We start from the raw sequence: 20,442 nt of genomic DNA, 5'->3' as shown, positions 1-20,442 counted from the left end.
TGAGGTGTTCCAATGTGAAATGCCGGAAACACAGAAACACAGACGACACACAACAAGAGGTGGCAATCTATTCATTAATTGCATTTAATCAATGAGCTCATTATCACTCATGCATTGTCCAACAGGTGTTGAAATAATGGGATTAAAAGGGGAGATCCCTTCAGAAAGACAGAAACAATAGCAAAGACAAAAAACACTTTTGGAATCTGCTTTTAGTCAACACATAAGGAAAGGGTGCACCGGTCCTGGAAATACTGCAATACCAGGTCAATGCGTGGAGTGGACAGAGCAAGCTCTATTTCCATCTCCCTGTTCTAAAAATCCATTTAATATATGGTCCCCAGATAGGGGACGTATCAGATATTAAACTGATAAGAACAGATACTACACTTGATCTTAGCCAAAAGGCCGAGAAGCGATAACCCGAACGGGCCGCGCGTTGCCCGAGCCTGCCCGATACTGCTGTTCAGCCCTTGCAGCGATTCAGCCTACTTCTAGGCAATTCCATGGGGCCCTGCAGGCTCACACACTCACAGCTACACGGGAGGTGAATAAAGGCCGGAGAGGAAGCCAGACAGGATTTGCTTCTTTTGCTTGCACCACAATGCAGTGCTGAAAGAGGAGGAATCTACATAAAAACGCCTTCCTGGCAACGCCCAAATGCCCTGCTGCCATGCAGATAAACACTGGCAGCGGCAGCAAGTGCATGCCCACAGCCACCCCTTGTTCCTTCACACCTTGTATCAGCTGTAATCCAGTCCAGTCCAGTGCTGCCTGCTGAGCAGCACTGACCAACACTGCCTGGGCCCAGGCTTTTATCTCTGAGGCCCCATTATGATGTCAGAAAGCTGGCTCTGGAATCCTGAGGGCTCCACTATGACACGTGCAAAGTTCCGTCTGAACTTTATATAAGACGGTGAGGCTCAGTCAGTCACTCAGTGTTGCCTGAGAGGGCAACACTGCAACAGCCGGCCGCCAGGCTGTCTTTTTTTTGCACAGCTAGTTGCCTCCAGGAGGTCACAAGAGGGAGACAAGGGACTGCAAAATGGAAAATAGGCATCCACCAACTTTACAGACAACTTCTCCTTGCTCCTACAACCTCCATCCTTGCACAGTTTGTTATTCTTCTAGGTAACATAGTAACAAATCCAAATTGCTGCTCTCTTTGTAGGCAAGCAAGGCTTTGTTGCAACTGCAATTCTTACTTCTTCTTGAAATGTAGGGACGACAGTACATTCCATCACATCCATCTAGTGTACACAGGTAGGTCCATTGTGGCGGGCAGGCGAGCGGGCGGGCTGCTTTATTGGCTGTTTGCTGTTCCCCTACTCCACTCCACTATTTGACTGTTGTGCTGCATCAATCAATCAATCAATCAATCAATCAATCAATCAATCAATCAATCAATCAATCAATCAGTGGCTGGCTCAGGTGCAGCTCTTTAACTTACCTAAAAGGGAGGGCGGAGAGAAGACAAGGAAGGTGAATGAGGTGTTCCAATGTGAAATGCCGGAAACACAGAAACACAGACGACACACAACAAGAGGTGGCAATCTATTCATTAATTGCATTTAATCAATGAGCTCATTATCACTCATGCATTGTCCAACAGGTGTTGAAATAATGGGATTAAAAGGGGAGATCCCTTCAGAAAGACAGAAACAATAGCAAAGACAAAAAACACTTTTGGAATCTGCTTTTAGTCAACACATAAGGAAAGGGTGCACCGGTCCTGGAAATACTGCAATACCAGGTCAATGCGTGGAGTGGACAGAGCAAGCTCTATTTCCATCTCCCTGTTCTAAAAATCCATTTAATATATGGTCCCCAGATAGGGGACGTATCAGATATTAAACTGATAAGAACAGATACTACACTTGATCTTAGCCAAAAGGCCGAGAAGCGATAACCCGAACGGGCCGCGCGTTGCCCGAGCCTGCCCGATACTGCTGTTCAGCCCTTGCAGCGATTCAGCCTACTTCTAGGCAATTCCATGGGGCCCTGCAGGCTCACACACTCACAGCTACACGGGAGGTGAATAAAGGCCGGAGAGGAAGCCAGACAGGATTTGCTTCTTTTGCTTGCACCACAATGCAGTGCTGAAAGAGGAGGAATCTACATAAAAACGCCTTCCTGGCAACGCCCAAATGCCCTGCTGCCATGCAGATAAACACTGGCAGCGGCAGCAAGTGCATGCCCACAGCCACCCCTTGTTCCTTCACACCTTGTATCAGCTGTAATCCAGTCCAGTCCAGTGCTGCCTGCTGAGCAGCACTGACCAACACTGCCTGGGCCCAGGCTTTTATCTCTGAGGCCCCATTATGATGTCAGAAAGCTGGCTCTGGAATCCTGAGGGCTCCACTATGACACGTGCAAAGTTCCGTCTGAACTTTATATAAGACGGTGAGGCTCAGTCAGTCACTCAGTGTTGCCTGAGAGGGCAACACTGCAACAGCCGGCCGCCAGGCTGTCTTTTTTTTGCACAGCTAGTTGCCTCCAGGAGGTCACAAGAGGGAGACAAGGGACTGCAAAATGGAAAATAGGCATCCACCAACTTTACAGACAACTTCTCCTTGCTCCTACAACCTCCATCCTTGCACAGTTTGTTATTCTTCTAGGTAACATAGTAACAAATCCAAATTGCTGCTCTCTTTGTAGGCAAGCAAGGCTTTGTTGCAACTGCAATTCTTACTTCTTCTTGAAATGTAGGGACGACAGTACATTCCATCACATCCATCTAGTGTACACAGGTAGGTCCATTGTGGCGGGCAGGCGAGCGGGCGGGCTGCTTTATTGGCTGTTTGCTGTTCCCCTACTCCACTCCACTATTTGACTGTTGTGCTGCATCAATCAATCAATCAATCAATCAATCAATCAATCAATCAATCAATCAATCAATCAATCAGTGGCTGGCTCAGGTGCAGCTCTTTAACTTACCTAAAAGGGAGGGCGGAGAGAAGACAAGGAAGGTGAATGAGGTGTTCCAATGTGAAATGCCGGAAACACAGAAACACAGACGACACACAACAAGAGGTGGCAATCTATTCATTAATTGCATTTAATCAATGAGCTCATTATCACTCATGCATTGTCCAACAGGTGTTGAAATAATGGGATTAAAAGGGGAGATCCCTTCAGAAAGACAGAAACAATAGCAAAGACAAAAAACACTTTTGGAATCTGCTTTTAGTCAACACATAAGGAAAGGGTGCACCGGTCCTGGAAATACTGCAATACCAGGTCAATGCGTGGAGTGGACAGAGCAAGCTCTATTTCCATCTCCCTGTTCTAAAAATCCATTTAATATATGGTCCCCAGATAGGGGACGTATCAGATATTAAACTGATAAGAACAGATACTACACTTGATCTTAGCCAAAAGGCCGAGAAGCGATAACCCGAACGGGCCGCGCGTTGCCCGAGCCTGCCCGATACTGCTGTTCAGCCCTTGCAGCGATTCAGCCTACTTCTAGGCAATTCCATGGGGCCCTGCAGGCTCACACACTCACAGCTACACGGGAGGTGAATAAAGGCCGGAGAGGAAGCCAGACAGGATTTGCTTCTTTTGCTTGCACCACAATGCAGTGCTGAAAGAGGAGGAATCTACATAAAAACGCCTTCCTGGCAACGCCCAAATGCCCTGCTGCCATGCAGATAAACACTGGCAGCGGCAGCAAGTGCATGCCCACAGCCACCCCTTGTTCCTTCACACCTTGTATCAGCTGTAATCCAGTCCAGTCCAGTGCTGCCTGCTGAGCAGCACTGACCAACACTGCCTGGGCCCAGGCTTTTATCTCTGAGGCCCCATTATGATGTCAGAAAGCTGGCTCTGGAATCCTGAGGGCTCCACTATGACACGTGCAAAGTTCCGTCTGAACTTTATATAAGACGGTGAGGCTCAGTCAGTCACTCAGTGTTGCCTGAGAGGGCAACACTGCAACAGCCGGCCGCCAGGCTGTCTTTTTTTTGCACAGCTAGTTGCCTCCAGGAGGCCACAAGAGGGAGACAAGGGACTGCAAAATGGAAAATAGGCATCCACCAACTTTACAGACAACTTCTCCTTGCTCCTACAACCTCCATCCTTGCACAGTTTGGTATTCTTCTAGGTAACATAGTAACAAATCCAAATTGCTGCTCTCTTTGTAGGCAAGCAAGGCTTTGTTGCAACTGCAATTCTTACTTCTTCTTGAAATGTAGGGACGACAGTACATTCCATCACATCCATCTAGTGTACACAGGTAGGTCCATTGTGGCGGGCAGGCGAGCGGGCGGGCTGCTTTATTGGCTGTTTGCTGTTCCCCTACTCCACTCCACTATTTGACTGTTGTGCTGCATCAATCAATCAATCAATCAATCAATCAATCAATCAATCAATCAATCAGTGGCTGGCTCAGGTGCAGCTCTTTAACTTACCTAAAAGGGAGGGCGGAGAGAAGACAAGGAAGGTGAATGAGGTGTTCCAATGTGAAATGCCGGAAACACAGAAACACAGACGACACACAACAAGAGGTGGCAATCTATTCATTAATTGCATTTAATCAATGAGCTCATTATCACTCATGCATTGTCCAACAGGTGTTGAAATAATGGGATTAAAAGGGGAGATCCCTTCAGAAAGACAGAAACAATAGCAAAGACAAAAAACACTTTTGGAATCTGCTTTTAGTCAACACATAAGGAAAGGGTGCACCGGTCCTGGAAATACTGCAATACCAGGTCAATGCGTGGAGTGGACAGAGCAAGCTCTATTTCCATCTCCCTGTTCTAAAAATCCATTTAATATATGGTCCCCAGATAGGGGACGTATCAGATATTAAACTGATAAGAACAGATACTACACTTGATCTTAGCCAAAAGGCCGAGAAGCGATAACCCGAACGGGCCGCGCGTTGCCCGAGCCTGCCCGATACTGCTGTTCAGCCCTTGCAGCGATTCAGCCTACTTCTAGGCAATTCCATGGGGCCCTGCAGGCTCACACACTCACAGCTACACGGGAGGTGAATAAAGGCCGGAGAGGAAGCCAGACAGGATTTGCTTCTTTTGCTTGCACCACAATGCAGTGCTGAAAGAGGAGGAATCTACATAAAAACGCCTTCCTGGCAACGCCCAAATGCCCTGCTGCCATGCAGATAAACACTGGCAGCGGCAGCAAGTGCATGCCCACAGCCACCCCTTGTTCCTTCACACCTTGTATCAGCTGTAATCCAGTCCAGTCCAGTGCTGCCTGCTGAGCAGCACTGACCAACACTGCCTGGGCCCAGGCTTTTATCTCTGAGGCCCCATTATGATGTCAGAAAGCTGGCTCTGGAATCCTGAGGGCTCCACTATGACACGTGCAAAGTTCCGTCTGAACTTTATATAAGACGGTGAGGCTCAGTCAGTCACTCAGTGTTGCCTGAGAGGGCAACACTGCAACAGCCGGCCGCCAGGCTGTCTTTTTTTTGCACAGCTAGTTGCCTCCAGGAGGCCACAAGAGGGAGACAAGGGACTGCAAAATGGAAAATAGGCATCCACCAACTTTACAGACAACTTCTCCTTGCTCCTACAACCTCCATCCTTGCACAGTTTGTTATTCTTCTAGGTAACATAGTAACAAATCCAAATTGCTGCTCTCTTTGTAGGCAAGCAAGGCTTTGTTGCAACTGCAATTCTTACTTCTTCTTGAAATGTAGGGACGACAGTACATTCCATCACATCCATCTAGTGTACACAGGTAGGTCCATTGTGGCGGGCAGGCGAGCGGGCGGGCTGCTTTATTGGCTGTTTGCTGTTCCCCTACTCCACTCCACTATTTGACTGTTGTGCTGCATCATCAATCAATCAATCAATCAATCAATCAATCAATCAATCAATCAATCAATCAGTGGCTGGCTCAGGTGCAGCTCTTTAACTTACCTAAAAGGGAGGGCGGAGAGAAGACAAGGAAGGTGAATGAGGTGTTCCAATGTGAAATGCCGGAAACACAGAAACACAGACGACACACAACAAGAGGTGGCAATCTATTCATTAATTGCATTTAATCAATGAGCTCATTATCACTCATGCATTGTCCAACAGGTGTTGAAATAATGGGATTAAAAGGGGAGATCCCTTCAGAAAGACAGAAACAATAGCAAAGACAAAAAACACTTTTGGAATCTGCTTTTAGTCAACACATAAGGAAAGGGTGCACCGGTCCTGGAAATACTGCAATACCAGGTCAATGCGTGGAGTGGACAGAGCAAGCTCTATTTCCATCTCCCTGTTCTAAAAATCCATTTAATATATGGTCCCCAGATAGGGGACGTATCAGATATTAAACTGATAAGAACAGATACTACACTTGATCTTAGCCAAAAGGCCGAGAAGCGATAACCCGAACGGGCCGCGCGTTGCCCGAGCCTGCCCGATACTGCTGTTCAGCCCTTGCAGCGATTCAGCCTACTTCTAGGCAATTCCATGGGGCCCTGCAGGCTCACACACTCACAGCTACACGGGAGGTGAATAAAGGCCGGAGAGGAAGCCAGACAGGATTTGCTTCTTTTGCTTGCACCACAATGCAGTGCTGAAAGAGGAGGAATCTACATAAAAACGCCTTCCTGGCAACGCCCAAATGCCCTGCTGCCATGCAGATAAACACTGGCAGCGGCAGCAAGTGCATGCCCACAGCCACCCCTTGTTCCTTCACACCTTGTATCAGCTGTAATCCAGTCCAGTCCAGTGCTGCCTGCTGAGCAGCACTGACCAACACTGCCTGGGCCCAGGCTTTTATCTCTGAGGCCCCATTATGATGTCAGAAAGCTGGCTCTGGAATCCTGAGGGCTCCACTATGACACGTGCAAAGTTCCGTCTGAATTTTATATAAGACGGTGAGGCTCAGTCAGTCACTCAGTGTTGCCTGAGAGGGCAACACTGCAACAGCCGGCCGCCAGGCTGTCTTTTTTTTGCACAGCTAGTTGCCTCCAGGAGGCCACAAGAGGGAGACAAGGGACTGCAAAATGGAAAATAGGCATCCACCAACTTTACAGACAACTTCTCCTTGCTCCTACAACCTCCATCCTTGCACAGTTTGTTATTCTTCTAGGTAACATAGTAACAAATCCAAATTGCTGCTCTCTTTGTAGGCAAGCAAGGCTTTGTTGCAACTGCAATTCTTACTTCTTCTTGAAATGTAGGGACGACAGTACATTCCATCACATCCATCTAGTGTACACAGGTAGGTCCATTGTGGCGGGCAGGCGAGCGGGCGGGCTGCTTTATTGGCTGTTTGCTGTTCCCCTACTCCACTCCACTATTTGACTGTTGTGCTGCATCAATCAATCAATCAATCAATCAATCAATCAATCAATCAATCAATCAATCAATCAATCAATCAATCAGTGGCTGGCTCAGGTGCAGCTCTTTAACTTACCTAAAAGGGAGGGCGGAGAGAAGACAAGGAAGGTGAATGAGGTGTTCCAATGTGAAATGCCGGAAACACAGAAACACAGACGACACACAACAAGAGGTGGCAATCTATTCATTAATTGCATTTAATCAATGAGCTCATTATCACTCATGCATTGTCCAACAGGTGTTGAAATAATGGGATTAAAAGGGGAGATCCCTTCAGAAAGACAGAAACAATAGCAAAGACAAAAAACACTTTTGGAATCTGCTTTTAGTCAACACATAAGGAAAGGGTGCACCGGTCCTGGAAATACTGCAATACCAGGTCAATGCGTGGAGTGGACAGAGCAAGCTCTATTTCCATCTCCCTGTTCTAAAAATCCATTTAATATATGGTCCCCAGATAGGGGACGTATCAGATATTAAACTGATAAGAACAGATACTACACTTGATCTTAGCCAAAAGGCCGAGAAGCGATAACCCGAACGGGCCGCGCGTTGCCCGAGCCTGCCCGATACTGCTGTTCAGCCCTTGCAGCGATTCAGCCTACTTCTAGGCAATTCCATGGGGCCCTGCAGGCTCACACACTCACAGCTACACGGGAGGTGAATAAAGGCCGGAGAGGAAGCCAGACAGGATTTGCTTCTTTTGCTTGCACCACAATGCAGTGCTGAAAGAGGAGGAATCTACATAAAAACGCCTTCCTGGCAACGCCCAAATGCCCTGCTGCCATGCAGATAAACACTGGCAGCGGCAGCAAGTGCATGCCCACAGCCACCCCTTGTTCCTTCACACCTTGTATCAGCTGTAATCCAGTCCAGTCCAGTGCTGCCTGCTGAGCAGCACTGACCAACACTGCCTGGGCCCAGGCTTTTATCTCTGAGGCCCCATTATGATGTCAGAAAGCTGGCTCTGGAATCCTGAGGGCTCCACTATGACACGTGCAAAGTTCCGTCTGAACTTTATATAAGACGGTGAGGCTCAGTCAGTCACTCAGTGTTGCCTGAGAGGGCAACACTGCAACAGCCGGCCGCCAGGCTGTCTTTTTTTTGCACAGCTAGTTGCCTCCAGGAGGCCACAAGAGGGAGACAAGGGACTGCAAAATGGAAAATAGGCATCCACCAACTTTACAGACAACTTCTCCTTGCTCCTACAACCTCCATCCTTGCACAGTTTGTTATTCTTCTAGGTAACATAGTAACAAATCCAAATTGCTGCTCTCTTTGTAGGCAAGCAAGGCTTTGTTGCAACTGCAATTCTTACTTCTTCTTGAAATGTAGGGACGACAGTACATTCCATCACATCCATCTAGTGTACACAGGTAGGTCCATTGTGGCGGGCAGGCGAGCGGGCGGGCTGCTTTATTGGCTGTTTGCTGTTCCCCTACTCCACTCCACTATTTGACTGTTGTGCTGCATCAATCAATCAATCAATCAATCAATCAATCAATCAATCAATCAATCAGTGGCTGGCTCAGGTGCAGCTCTTTAACTTACCTAAAAGGGAGGGCGGAGAGAAGACAAGGAAGGTGAATGAGGTGTTCCAATGTGAAATGCCGGAAACACAGAAACACAGACGACACACAACAAGAGGTGGCAATCTATTCATTAATTGCATTTAATCAATGAGCTCATTATCACTCATGCATTGTCCAACAGGTGTTGAAATAATGGGATTAAAAGGGGAGATCCCTTCAGAAAGACAGAAACAATAGCAAAGACAAAAAACACTTTTGGAATCTGCTTTTAGTCAACACATAAGGAAAGGGTGCACCGGTCCTGGAAATACTGCAATACCAGGTCAATGCGTGGAGTGGACAGAGCAAGCTCTATTTCCATCTCCCTGTTCTAAAAATCCATTTAATATATGGTCCCCAGATAGGGGACGTATCAGATATTAAACTGATAAGAACAGATACTACACTTGATCTTAGCCAAAAGGCCGAGAAGCGATAACCCGAACGGGCCGCGCGTTGCCCGAGCCTGCCCGATACTGCTGTTCAGCCCTTGCAGCGATTCAGCCTACTTCTAGGCAATTCCATGGGGCCCTGCAGGCTCACACACTCACAGCTACACGGGAGGTGAATAAAGGCCGGAGAGGAAGCCAGACAGGATTTGCTTCTTTTGCTTGCACCACAATGCAGTGCTGAAAGAGGAGGAATCTACATAAAAACGCCTTCCTGGCAACGCCCAAATGCCCTGCTGCCATGCAGATAAACACTGGCAGCGGCAGCAAGTGCATGCCCACAGCCACCCCTTGTTCCTTCACACCTTGTATCAGCTGTAATCCAGTCCAGTCCAGTGCTGCCTGCTGAGCAGCACTGACCAACACTGCCTGGGCCCAGGCTTTTATCTCTGAGGCCCCATTATGATGTCAGAAAGCTGGCTCTGGAATCCTGAGGGCTCCACTATGACACGTGCAAAGTTCCGTCTGAACTTTATATAAGACGGTGAGGCTCAGTCAGTCACTCAGTGTTGCCTGAGAGGGCAACACTGCAACAGCCGGCCGCCAGGCTGTCTTTTTTTTGCACAGCTAGTTGCCTCCAGGAGGCCACAAGAGGGAGACAAGGGACTGCAAAATGGAAAATAGGCATCCACCAACTTTACAGACAACTTCTCCTTGCTCCTACAACCTCCATCCTTGCACAGTTTGTTATTCTTCTAGGTAACATAGTAACAAATCCAAATTGCTGCTCTCTTTGTAGGCAAGCAAGGCTTTGTTGCAACTGCAATTCTTACTTCTTCTTGAAATGTAGGGACGACAGTACATTCCATCACATCCATCTAGTGTACACAGGTAGGTCCATTGTGGCGGGCAGGCGAGCGGGCGGGCTGCTTTATTGGCTGTTTGCTGTTCCCCTACTCCACTCCACTATTTGACTGTTGTGCTGCATCAATCAATCAATCAATCAATCAATCAATCAATCAATCAATCAATCAATCAATCAGTGGCTGGCTCAGGTGCAGCTCTTTAACTTACCTAAAAGGGAGGGCGGAGAGAAGACAAGGAAGGTGAATGAGGTGTTCCAATGTGAAATGCCGGAAACACAGAAACACAGACGACACACAACAAGAGGTGGCAATCTATTCATTAATTGCATTTAATCAATGAGCTCATTATCACTCATGCATTGTCCAACAGGTGTTGAAATAATGGGATTAAAAGGGGAGATCCCTTCAGAAAGACAGAAACAATAGCAAAGACAAAAAACACTTTTGGAATCTGCTTTTAGTCAACACATAAGGAAAGGGTGCACCGGTCCTGGAAATACTGCAATACCAGGTCAATGCGTGGAGTGGACAGAGCAAGCTCTATTTCCATCTCCCTGTTCTAAAAATCCATTTAATATATGGTCCCCAGATAGGGGACGTATCAGATATTAAACTGATAAGAACAGATACTACACTTGATCTTAGCCAAAAGGCCGAGAAGCGATAACCCGAACGGGCCGCGCGTTGCCCGAGCCTGCCCGATACTGCTGTTCAGCCCTTGCAGCGATTCAGCCTACTTCTAGGCAATTCCATGGGGCCCTGCAGGCTCACACACTCACAGCTACACGGGAGGTGAATAAAGGCCGGAGAGGAAGCCAGACAGGATTTGCTTCTTTTGCTTGCACCACAATGCAGTGCTGAAAGAGGAGGAATCTACATAAAAACGCCTTCCTGGCAACGCCCAAATGCCCTGCTGCCATGCAGATAAACACTGGCAGCGGCAGCAAGTGCATGCCCACAGCCACCCCTTGTTCCTTCACACCTTGTATCAGCTGTAATCCAGTCCAGTCCAGTGCTGCCTGCTGAGCAGCACTGACCAACACTGCCTGGGCCCAGGCTTTTATCTCTGAGGCCCCATTATGATGTCAGAAAGCTGGCTCTGGAATCCTGAGGGCTCCACTATGACACGTGCAAAGTTCCGTCTGAACTTTATATAAGACGGTGAGGCTCAGTCAGTCACTCAGTGTTGCCTGAGAGGGCAACACTGCAACAACCGGCCGCCAGGCTGTCTTTTTTTTGCACAGCTAGTTGCCTCCAGGAGGCCACAAGAGGGAGACAAGGGACTGCAAAATGGAAAATAGGCATCCACCAACTTTACAGACAACTTCTCCTTGCTCCTACAACCTCCATCTTTGCACAGTTTGTTATTCTTCTAGGTAACATAGTAACAAATCCAAATTGCTGCTCTCTTTGTAGGCAAGCAAGGCTTTGTTGCAACTGCAATTCTTACTTCTTCTTGAAATGTAGGGACGACAGTACATTCCATCACATCCATCTAGTGTACACAGGTAGGTCCATTGTGGCGGGCAGGCGAGCGGGCGGGCTGCTTTATTGGCTGTTTGCTGTTCCCCTACTCCACTCCACTATTTGACTGTTGTGCTGCATCAATCAATCAATCAATCAATCAATCAATCAATCAATCAATCAAGTGGCTGGCTCAGGTGCAGCTCTTTAACTTACCTAAAAGGGAGGGCGGAGAGAAGACAAGGAAGGTGAATGAGGTGTTCCAATGTGAAATGCCGGAAACACAGAAACACAGACGACACACAACAAGAGGTGGCAATCTATTCATTAATTGCATTTAATCAATGAGCTCATTATCACTCATGCATTGTCCAACAGGTGTTGAAATAATGGGATTAAAAGGGGAGATCCCTTCAGAAAGACAGAAACAATAGCAAAGACAAAAAACACTTTTGGAATCTGCTTTTAGTCAACACATAAGGAAAGGGTGCACCGGTCCTGGAAATACTGCAATACCAGGTCAATGCGTGGAGTGGACAGAGCAAGCTCTATTTCCATCTCCCTGTTCTAAAAATCCATTTAATATATGGTCCCCAGATAGGGGACGTATCAGATATTAAACTGATAAGAACAGATACTACACTTGATCTTAGCCAAAAGGCCGAGAAGCGATAACCCGAACGGGCCGCGCGTTGCCCGAGCCTGCCCGATACTGCTGTTCAGCCCTTGCAGCGATTCAGCCTACTTCTAGGCAATTTCATGGGGCCCTGCAGGCTCACACACTCACAGCTACACGGGAGGTGAATAAAGGCCGGAGAGGAAGCCAGACAGGATTTGCTTCTTTTGCTTGCACCACAATGCAGTGCTGAAAGAGGAGGAATCTACATAAAAACGCCTTCCTGGCAACGCCCAAATGCCCTGCTGCCATGCAGATAAACACTGGCAGCGGCAGCAAGTGCATGCCCACAGCCACCCCTTGTTCCTTCACACCTTGTATCAGCTGTAATCCAGTCCAGTCCAGTGCTGCCTGCTGAGCAGCACTGACCAACACTGCCTGGGCCCAGGCTTTTATCTCTGAGGCCCCATTATGATGTCAGAAAGCTGGCTCTGGAATCCTGAGGGCTCCACTATGACACGTGCAAAGTTCCGTCTGAACTTTATATAAGACGGTGAGGCTCAGTCAGTCACTCAGTGTTGCCTGAGAGGGCAACACTGCAACAGCCGGCCGCCAGGCTGTCTTTTTTTTGCACAGCTAGTTGCCTCCAGGAGGCCACAAGAGGGAGACAAGGGACTGCAAAATGGAAAATAGGCATCCACCAACTTTACAGACAACTTCTCCTTGCTCCTACAACCTCCATCCTTGCACAGTTTGTTATTCTTCTAGGTAACATAGTAACAAATCCAAATTGCTGCTCTCTTTGTAGGCAAGCAAGGCTTTGTTGCAACTGCAATTCTTACTTCTTCTTGAAATGTAGGGACGACAGTACATTCCATCACATCCATCTAGTGTACACAGGTAGGTCCATTGTGGCGGGCAGGCGAGCGGGCGGGCTGCTTTATTGGCTGTTTGCTGTTCCCCTACTCCACTCCACTATTTGACTGTTGTGCTGCATCAATCAATCAATCAATCAATCAATCAATCAATCAATCAATCAATCAATCAATCAATCAAGTGGCTGGCTCAGGTGCAGCTCTTTAACTTACCTAAAAGGGAGGGCGGAGAGAAGACAAGGAAGGTGAATGAGGTGTTCCAATGTGAAATGCCGGAAACACAGAAACACAGACGACACACAACAAGAGGTGGCAATCTATTCATTAATTGCATTTAATCAATGAGCTCATTATCACTCATGCATTGTCCAACAGGTGTTGAAATAATGGGATTAAAAGGGGAGATCCCTTCAGAAAGACAGAAACAATAGCAAAGACAAAAAACACTTTTGGAATCTGCTTTTAGTCAACACATAAGGAAAGGGTGCACCGGTCCTGGAAATACTGCAATACCAGGTCAATGCGTGGAGTGGACAGAGCAAGCTCTATTTCCATCTCCCTGTTCTAAAAATCCATTTAATATATGGTCCCCAGATAGGGGACGTATCAGATATTAAACTGATAAGAACAGATACTACACTTGATCTTAGCCAAAAGGCCGAGAAGCGATAACCCGAACGGGCCGCGCGTTGCCCGAGCCTGCCCGATACTGCTGTTCAGCCCTTGCAGCGATTCAGCCTACTTCTAGGCAATTCCATGGGGCCCTGCAGGCTCACACACTCACAGCTACACGGGAGGTGAATAAAGGCCGGAGAGGAAGCCAGACAGGATTTGCTTCTTTTGCTTGCACCACAATGCAGTGCTGAAAGAGGAGGAATCTACATAAAAACGCCTTCCTGGCAACGCCCAAATGCCCTGCTGCCATGCAGATAAACACTGGCAGCGGCAGCAAGTGCATGCCCACAGCCACCCCTTGTTCCTTCACACCTTGTATCAGCTGTAATCCAGTCCAGTCCAGTGCTGCCTGCTGAGCAGCACTGACCAACACTGCCTGGGCCCAGGCTTTTATCTCTGAGGCCCCATTATGATGTCAGAAAGCTGGCTCTGGAATCCTGAGGGCTCCACTATGACACGTGCAAAGTTCCGTCTGAACTTTATATAAGACGGTGAGGCTCAGTCAGTCACTCAGTGTTGCCTGAGAGGGCAACACTGCAACAGCCGGCCGCCAGGCTGTCTTTTTTTTGCACAGCTAGTTGCCTCCAGGAGGCCACAAGAGGGAGACAAGGGACTGCAAAATGGAAAATAGGCATCCACCAACTTTACAGACAACTTCTCCTTGCTCCTACAACCTCCATCCTTGCACAGTTTGTTATTCTTCTAGGTAACATAGTAACAAATCCAAATTGCTGCTCTCTTTGTAGGCAAGCAAGGCTTTGTTGCAACTGCAATTCTTACTTCTTCTTGAAATGTAGGGACGACAGTACATTCCATCACATCCATCTAGTGTACACAGGTAGGTCCATTGTGGCGGGCAGGCGAGCGGGCGGGCTGCTTTATTGGCTGTTTGCTGTTCCCCTACTCCACTCCACTATTTGACTGTTGTGCTGCATCAATCAATCAATCAATCAATCAATCAATCAATCAATCAATCAATCAATCAATCAATCAGTGGCTGGCTCAGGTGCAGCTCTTTAACTTACCTAAAAGGGAGGGCGGAGAGAAGACAAGGAAGGTGAATGAGGTGTTCCAATGTGAAATGCCGGAAACACAGAAACACAGACGACACACAACAAGAGGTGGCAATCTATTCATTAATTGCATTTAATCAATGAGCTCATTATCACTCATGCATTGTCCAACAGGTGTTGAAATAATGGGATTAAAAGGGGAGATCCCTTCAGAAAGACAGAAACAATAGCAAAGACAAAAAACACTTTTGGAATCTGCTTTTAGTCAACACATAAGGAAAGGGTGCACCGGTCCTGGAAATACTGCAATACCAGGTCAATGCGTGGAGTGGACAGAGCAAGCTCTATTTCCATCTCCCTGTTCTAAAAATCCATTTAATATATGGTCCCCAGATAGGGGACGTATCAGATATTAAACTGATAAGAACAGATACTACACTTGATCTTAGCCAAAAGGCCGAGAAGCGATAACCCGAACGGGCCGCGCGTTGCCCGAGCCTGCCCGATACTGCTGTTCAGCCCTTGCAGCGATTCAGCCTACTTCTAGGCAATTCCATGGGGCCCTGCAGGCTCACACACTCACAGCTACACGGGAGGTGAATAAAGGCCGGAGAGGAAGCCAGACAGGATTTGCTTCTTTTGCTTGCACCACAATGCAGTGCTGAAAGAGGAGGAATCTACATAAAAACGCCTTCCTGGCAACGCCCAAATGCCCTGCTGCCATGCAGATAAACACTGGCAGCGGCAGCAAGTGCATGCCCACAGCCACCCCTTGTTCCTTCACACCTTGTATCAGCTGTAATCCAGTCCAGTCCAGTGCTGCCTGCTGAGCAGCACTGACCAACACTGCCTGGGCCCAGGCTTTTATCTCTGAGGCCCCATTATGATGTCAGAAAGCTGGCTCTGGAATCCTGAGGGCTCCACTATGACACGTGCAAAGTTCCGTCTGAACTTTATATAAGACGGTGAGGCTCAGTCAGTCACTCAGTGTTGCCTGAGAGGGCAACACTGCAACAGCCGGCCGCCAGGCTGTCTTTTTTTTGCACAGCTAGTTGCCTCCAGGAGGCCACAAGAGGGAGACAAGGGACTGCAAAATGGAAAATAGGCATCCACCAACTTTACAGACAACTTCTCCTTGCTCCTACAACCTCCATCCTTGCACAGTTTGTTATTCTTCTAGGTAACATAGTAACAAATCCAAATTGCTGCTCTCTTTGTAGGCAAGCAAGGCTTTGTTGCAACTGCAATTCTTACTTCTTCTTGAAATGTAGGGACGACAGTACATTCCATCACATCCATCCAGTGTACACAGGTAGGTCCATTGTGGCGGGCAGGCGAGCGGGCGGGCTGCTTTATTGGCTGTTTGCTGTTCCCCTACTCCACTCCACTATTTGACTGTTGTGCTGCATCAATCAATCAATCAATCAATCAATCAATCAATCAATCAATCAGTGGCTGGCTCAGGTGCAGCTCTTTAACTTACCTAAAAGGGAGGGCGGAGAGAAGACAAGGAAGGTGAATGAGGTGTTCCAATGTGAAATGCCGGAAACACAGAAACACAGACGACACACAACAAGAGGTGGCAATCTATTCATTAATTGCATTTAATCAATGAGCTCATTATCACTCATGCATTGTCCAACAGGTGTTGAAATAATGGGATTAAAAGGGGAGATCCCTTCAGAAAGACAGAAACAATAGCAAAGACAAAAAACACTTTTGGAATCTGCTTTTAGTCAACACATAAGGAAAGGGTGCACCGGTCCTGGAAATACTGCAATACCAGGTCAATGCGTGGAGTGGACAGAGCAAGCTCTATTTCCATCTCCCTGTTCTAAAAATCCATTTAATATATGGTCCCCAGATAGGGGACGTATCAGATATTAAACTGATAAGAACAGATACTACACTTGATCTTAGCCAAAAGGCCGAGAAGCGATAACCCGAACGGGCCGCGCGTTGCCCGAGCCTGCCCGATACTGCTGTTCAGCCCTTGCAGCGATTCAGCCTACTTCTAGGCAATTCCATGGGGCCCTGCAGGCTCACACACTCACAGCTACACGGGAGGTGAATAAAGGCCGGAGAGGAAGCCAGACAGGATTTGCTTCTTTTGCTTGCACCACAATGCAGTGCTGAAAGAGGAGGAATCTACATAAAAACGCCTTCCTGGCAACGCCCAAATGCCCTGCTGCCATGCAGATAAACACTGGCAGCGGCAGCAAGTGCATGCCCACAGCCACCCCTTGTTCCTTCACACCTTGTATCAGCTGTAATCCAGTCCAGTCCAGTGCTGCCTGCTGAGCAGCACTGACCAACACTGCCTGGGCCCAGGCTTTTATCTCTGAGGCCCCATTATGATGTCAGAAAGCTGGCTCTGGAATCCTGAGGGCTCCACTATGACACGTGCAAAGTTCCGTCTGAACTTTATATAAGACGGTGAGGCTCAGTCAGTCACTCAGTGTTGCCTGAGAGGGCAACACTGCAACAGCCGGCCGCCAGGCTGTCTTTTTTTTGCACAGCTAGTTGCCTCCAGGAGGCCACAAGAGGGAGACAAGGGACTGCAAAATGGAAAATAGGCATCCACCAACTTTACAGACAACTTCTCCTTGCTCCTACAACCTCCATCCTTGCACAGTTTGTTATTCTTCTAGGTAACATAGTAACAAATCCAAATTGCTGCTCTCTTTGTAGGCAAGCAAGGCTTTGTTGCAACTGCAATTCTTACTTCTTCTTGAAATGTAGGGACGACAGTACATTCCATCACATCCATCTAGTGTACACAGGTAGGTCCATTGTGGCGGGCAGGCGAGCGGGCGGGCTGCTTTATTGGCTGTTTGCTGTTCCCCTACTCCACTCCACTATTTGACTGTTGTGCTGCATCAATCAATCAATCAATCAATCAATCAATCAATCAATCAATCAATCAGTGGCTGGCTCAGGTGCAGCTCTTTAACTTACCTAAAAGGGAGGGCGGAGAGAAGACAAGGAAGGTGAATGAGGTGTTCCAATGTGAAATGCCGGAAACACAGAAACACAGACGACACACAACAAGAGGTGGCAATCTATTCATTAATTGCATTTAATCAATGAGCTCATTATCACTCATGCATTGTCCAACAGGTGTTGAAATAATGGGATTAAAAGGGGAGATCCCTTCAGAAAGACAGAAACAATAGCAAAGACAAAAAACACTTTTGGAATCTGCTTTTAGTCAACACATAAGGAAAGGGTGCACCGGTCCTGGAAATACTGCAATACCAGGTCAATGCGTGGAGTGGACAGAGCAAGCTCTATTTCCATCTCCCTGTTCTAAAAATCCATTTAATATATGGTCCCCAGATAGGGGACGTATCAGATATTAAACTGATAAGAACAGATACTACACTTGATCTTAGCCAAAAGGCCGAGAAGCGATAACCCGAACGGGCCGCGCGTTGCCCGAGCCTGCCCGATACTGCTGTTCAGCCCTTGCAGCGATTCAGCCTACTTCTAGGCAATTCCATGGGGCCCTGCAGGCTCACACACTCACAGCTACACGGGAGGTGAATAAAGGCCGGAGAGGAAGCCAGACAGGATTTGCTTCTTTTGCTTGCACCACAATGCAGTGCTGAAAGAGGAGGAATCTACATAAAAACGCCTTCCTGGCAACGCCCAAATGCCCTGCTGCCATGCAGATAAACACTGGCAGCGGCAGCAAGTGCATGCCCACAGCCACCCCTTGTTCCTTCACACCTTGTATCAGCTGTAATCCAGTCCAGTCCAGTGCTGCCTGCTGAGCAGCACTGACCAACACTGCCTGGGCCCAGGCTTTTATCTCTGAGGCCCCATTATGATGTCAGAAAGCTGGCTCTGGAATCCTGAGGGCTCCACTATGACACGTGCAAAGTTCCGTCTGAACTTTATATAAGACGGTGAGGCTCAGTCAGTCACTCAGTGTTGCCTGAGAGGGCAACACTGCAACAGCCGGCCGCCAGGCTGTCTTTTTTTTGCACAGCTAGTTGCCTCCAGGAGGCCACAAGAGGGAGACAAGGGACTGCAAAATGGAAAATAGGCATCCACCAACTTTACAGACAACTTCTCCTTGCTCCTACAACCTCCATCCTTGCACAGTTTGTTATTCTTCTAGGTAACATAGTAACAAATCCAAATTGCTGCTCTCTTTGTAGGCAAGCAAGGCTTTGTTGCAACTGCAATTCTTACTTCTTCTTGAAATGTAGGGACGACAGTACATTCCATCACATCCATCTAGTGTACACAGGTAGGTCCATTGTGGCGGGCAGGCGAGCGGGCGGGCTGCTTTATTGGCTGTTTGCTGTTCCCCTACTCCACTCCACTATTTGACTGTTGTGCTGCATCAATCAATCAATCAATCAATCAATCAATCAATCAATCAATCAATCAATCAGTGGCTGGCTCAGGTGCAGCTCTTTAACTTACCTAAAAGGGAGGGCGGAGAGAAGACAAGGAAGGTGAATGAGGTGTTCCAATGTGAAATGCCGGAAACACAGAAACACAGACGACACACAACAAGAGGTGGCAATCTATTCATTAATTGCATTTAATCAATGAGCTCATTATCACTCATGCATTGTCCAACAGGTGTTGAAATAATGGGATTAAAAGGGGAGATCCCTTCAGAAAGACAGAAACAATAGCAAAGACAAAAAACACTTTTGGAATCTGCTTTTAGTCAACACATAAGGAAAGGGTGCACCGGTCCTGGAAATACTGCAATACCAGGTCAATGCGTGGAGTGGACAGAGCAAGCTCTATTTCCATCTCCCTGTTCTAAAAATCCATTTAATATATGGTCCCCAGATAGGGGACGTATCAGATATTAAACTGATAAGAACAGATACTACACTTGATCTTAGCCAAAAGGCCGAGAAGCGATAACCCGAACGGGCCGCGCGTTGCCCGAGCCTGCCCGATACTGCTGTTCAGCCCTTGCAGCGATTCAGCCTACTTCTAGGCAATTCCATGGGGCCCTGCAGGCTCACACACTCACAGCTACACGGGAGGTGAATAAAGGCCGGAGAGGAAGCCAGACAGGATTTGCTTCTTTTGCTTGCACCACAATGCAGTGCTGAAAGAGGAGGAATCTACATAAAAACGCCTTCCTGGCAACGCCCAAATGCCCTGCTGCCATGCAGATAAACACTGGCAGCGGCAGCAAGTGCATGCCCACAGCCACCCCTTGTTCCTTCACACCTTGTATCAGCTGTAATCCAGTCCAGTCCAGTGCTGCCTGCTGAGCAGCACTGACCAACACTGCCTGGGCCCAGGCTTTTATCTCTGAGGCCCCATTATGATGTCAGAAAGCTGGCTCTGGAATCCTGAGGGCTCCACTATGACACGTGCAAAGTTCCGTCTGAACTTTATATAAGACGGTGAGGCTCAGTCAGTCACTCAGTGTTGCCTGAGAGGGCAACACTGCAACAGCCGGCCGCCAGGCTGTCTTTTTTTTGCACAGCTAGTTGCCTCCAGGAGGCCACAAGAGGGAGACAAGGGACTGCAAAATGGAAAATAGGCATCCACCAACTTTACAGACAACTTCTCCTTGCTCCTACAACCTCCATCCTTGCACAGTTTGTTATTCTTCTAGGTAACATAGTAACAAATCCAAATTGCTGCTCTCTTTGTAGGCAAGCAAGGCTTTG

General features: G+C 47.8%; 14 non-coding genes across 14 annotated transcripts; all 14 read right to left on the bottom strand.

The window, feature by feature from the left end:
• Positions 1-229: 229 nt before the first annotated feature.
• Positions 230-420, bottom strand: LOC142688611 (U2 spliceosomal RNA). The gene has a single exon (XR_012857679.1). It is a non-coding gene; the product is annotated as a U2 spliceosomal RNA (small nuclear RNA).
• A 1,296-nt stretch (positions 421-1,716) lies between these two features.
• LOC142688599 (U2 spliceosomal RNA) lies at positions 1,717-1,907 on the bottom strand. Its single transcript, XR_012857668.1, has one exon. It is a non-coding gene; the product is annotated as a U2 spliceosomal RNA (small nuclear RNA).
• Positions 1,908-3,203: 1,296 nt separating this feature from the next.
• Positions 3,204-3,394, bottom strand: LOC142688587 (U2 spliceosomal RNA). Its single transcript, XR_012857657.1, has one exon. It is a non-coding gene; the product is annotated as a U2 spliceosomal RNA (small nuclear RNA).
• Positions 3,395-4,678: 1,284 nt separating this feature from the next.
• Positions 4,679-4,869, bottom strand: LOC142688575 (U2 spliceosomal RNA). Its single transcript, XR_012857646.1, has one exon. It is a non-coding gene; the product is annotated as a U2 spliceosomal RNA (small nuclear RNA).
• A 1,291-nt stretch (positions 4,870-6,160) lies between these two features.
• On the bottom strand, positions 6,161-6,351 carry LOC142688563 (U2 spliceosomal RNA). The gene has a single exon (XR_012857635.1). It is a non-coding gene; the product is annotated as a U2 spliceosomal RNA (small nuclear RNA).
• A 1,304-nt stretch (positions 6,352-7,655) lies between these two features.
• On the bottom strand, positions 7,656-7,846 carry LOC142688550 (U2 spliceosomal RNA). The gene has a single exon (XR_012857623.1). It is a non-coding gene; the product is annotated as a U2 spliceosomal RNA (small nuclear RNA).
• Positions 7,847-9,130: 1,284 nt separating this feature from the next.
• Positions 9,131-9,321, bottom strand: LOC142688538 (U2 spliceosomal RNA). Its single transcript, XR_012857612.1, has one exon. It is a non-coding gene; the product is annotated as a U2 spliceosomal RNA (small nuclear RNA).
• A 1,292-nt stretch (positions 9,322-10,613) lies between these two features.
• Positions 10,614-10,804, bottom strand: LOC142688525 (U2 spliceosomal RNA). The gene has a single exon (XR_012857601.1). It is a non-coding gene; the product is annotated as a U2 spliceosomal RNA (small nuclear RNA).
• Positions 10,805-12,085: 1,281 nt separating this feature from the next.
• On the bottom strand, positions 12,086-12,276 carry LOC142688513 (U2 spliceosomal RNA). Its single transcript, XR_012857590.1, has one exon. It is a non-coding gene; the product is annotated as a U2 spliceosomal RNA (small nuclear RNA).
• A 1,297-nt stretch (positions 12,277-13,573) lies between these two features.
• LOC142688501 (U2 spliceosomal RNA) lies at positions 13,574-13,764 on the bottom strand. Its single transcript, XR_012857579.1, has one exon. It is a non-coding gene; the product is annotated as a U2 spliceosomal RNA (small nuclear RNA).
• A 1,296-nt stretch (positions 13,765-15,060) lies between these two features.
• On the bottom strand, positions 15,061-15,251 carry LOC142688489 (U2 spliceosomal RNA). The gene has a single exon (XR_012857568.1). It is a non-coding gene; the product is annotated as a U2 spliceosomal RNA (small nuclear RNA).
• Positions 15,252-16,531: 1,280 nt separating this feature from the next.
• On the bottom strand, positions 16,532-16,722 carry LOC142688477 (U2 spliceosomal RNA). Its single transcript, XR_012857557.1, has one exon. It is a non-coding gene; the product is annotated as a U2 spliceosomal RNA (small nuclear RNA).
• Positions 16,723-18,006: 1,284 nt separating this feature from the next.
• LOC142688465 (U2 spliceosomal RNA) lies at positions 18,007-18,197 on the bottom strand. The gene has a single exon (XR_012857546.1). It is a non-coding gene; the product is annotated as a U2 spliceosomal RNA (small nuclear RNA).
• Positions 18,198-19,485: 1,288 nt separating this feature from the next.
• Positions 19,486-19,676, bottom strand: LOC142688453 (U2 spliceosomal RNA). Its single transcript, XR_012857535.1, has one exon. It is a non-coding gene; the product is annotated as a U2 spliceosomal RNA (small nuclear RNA).
• Between the last annotated feature and the right edge of the window lie 766 nt (positions 19,677-20,442).

The sequence above is a fragment of the Rhinoderma darwinii genome, assembly GCF_050947455.1.
Source record: "Rhinoderma darwinii isolate aRhiDar2 chromosome 5 unlocalized genomic scaffold, aRhiDar2.hap1 SUPER_5_unloc_26, whole genome shotgun sequence".
NCBI lineage: Eukaryota > Metazoa > Chordata > Amphibia > Anura > Rhinodermatidae > Rhinoderma > Rhinoderma darwinii.
This window is presented reverse-complemented; position numbering and strand designations above follow the sequence as displayed.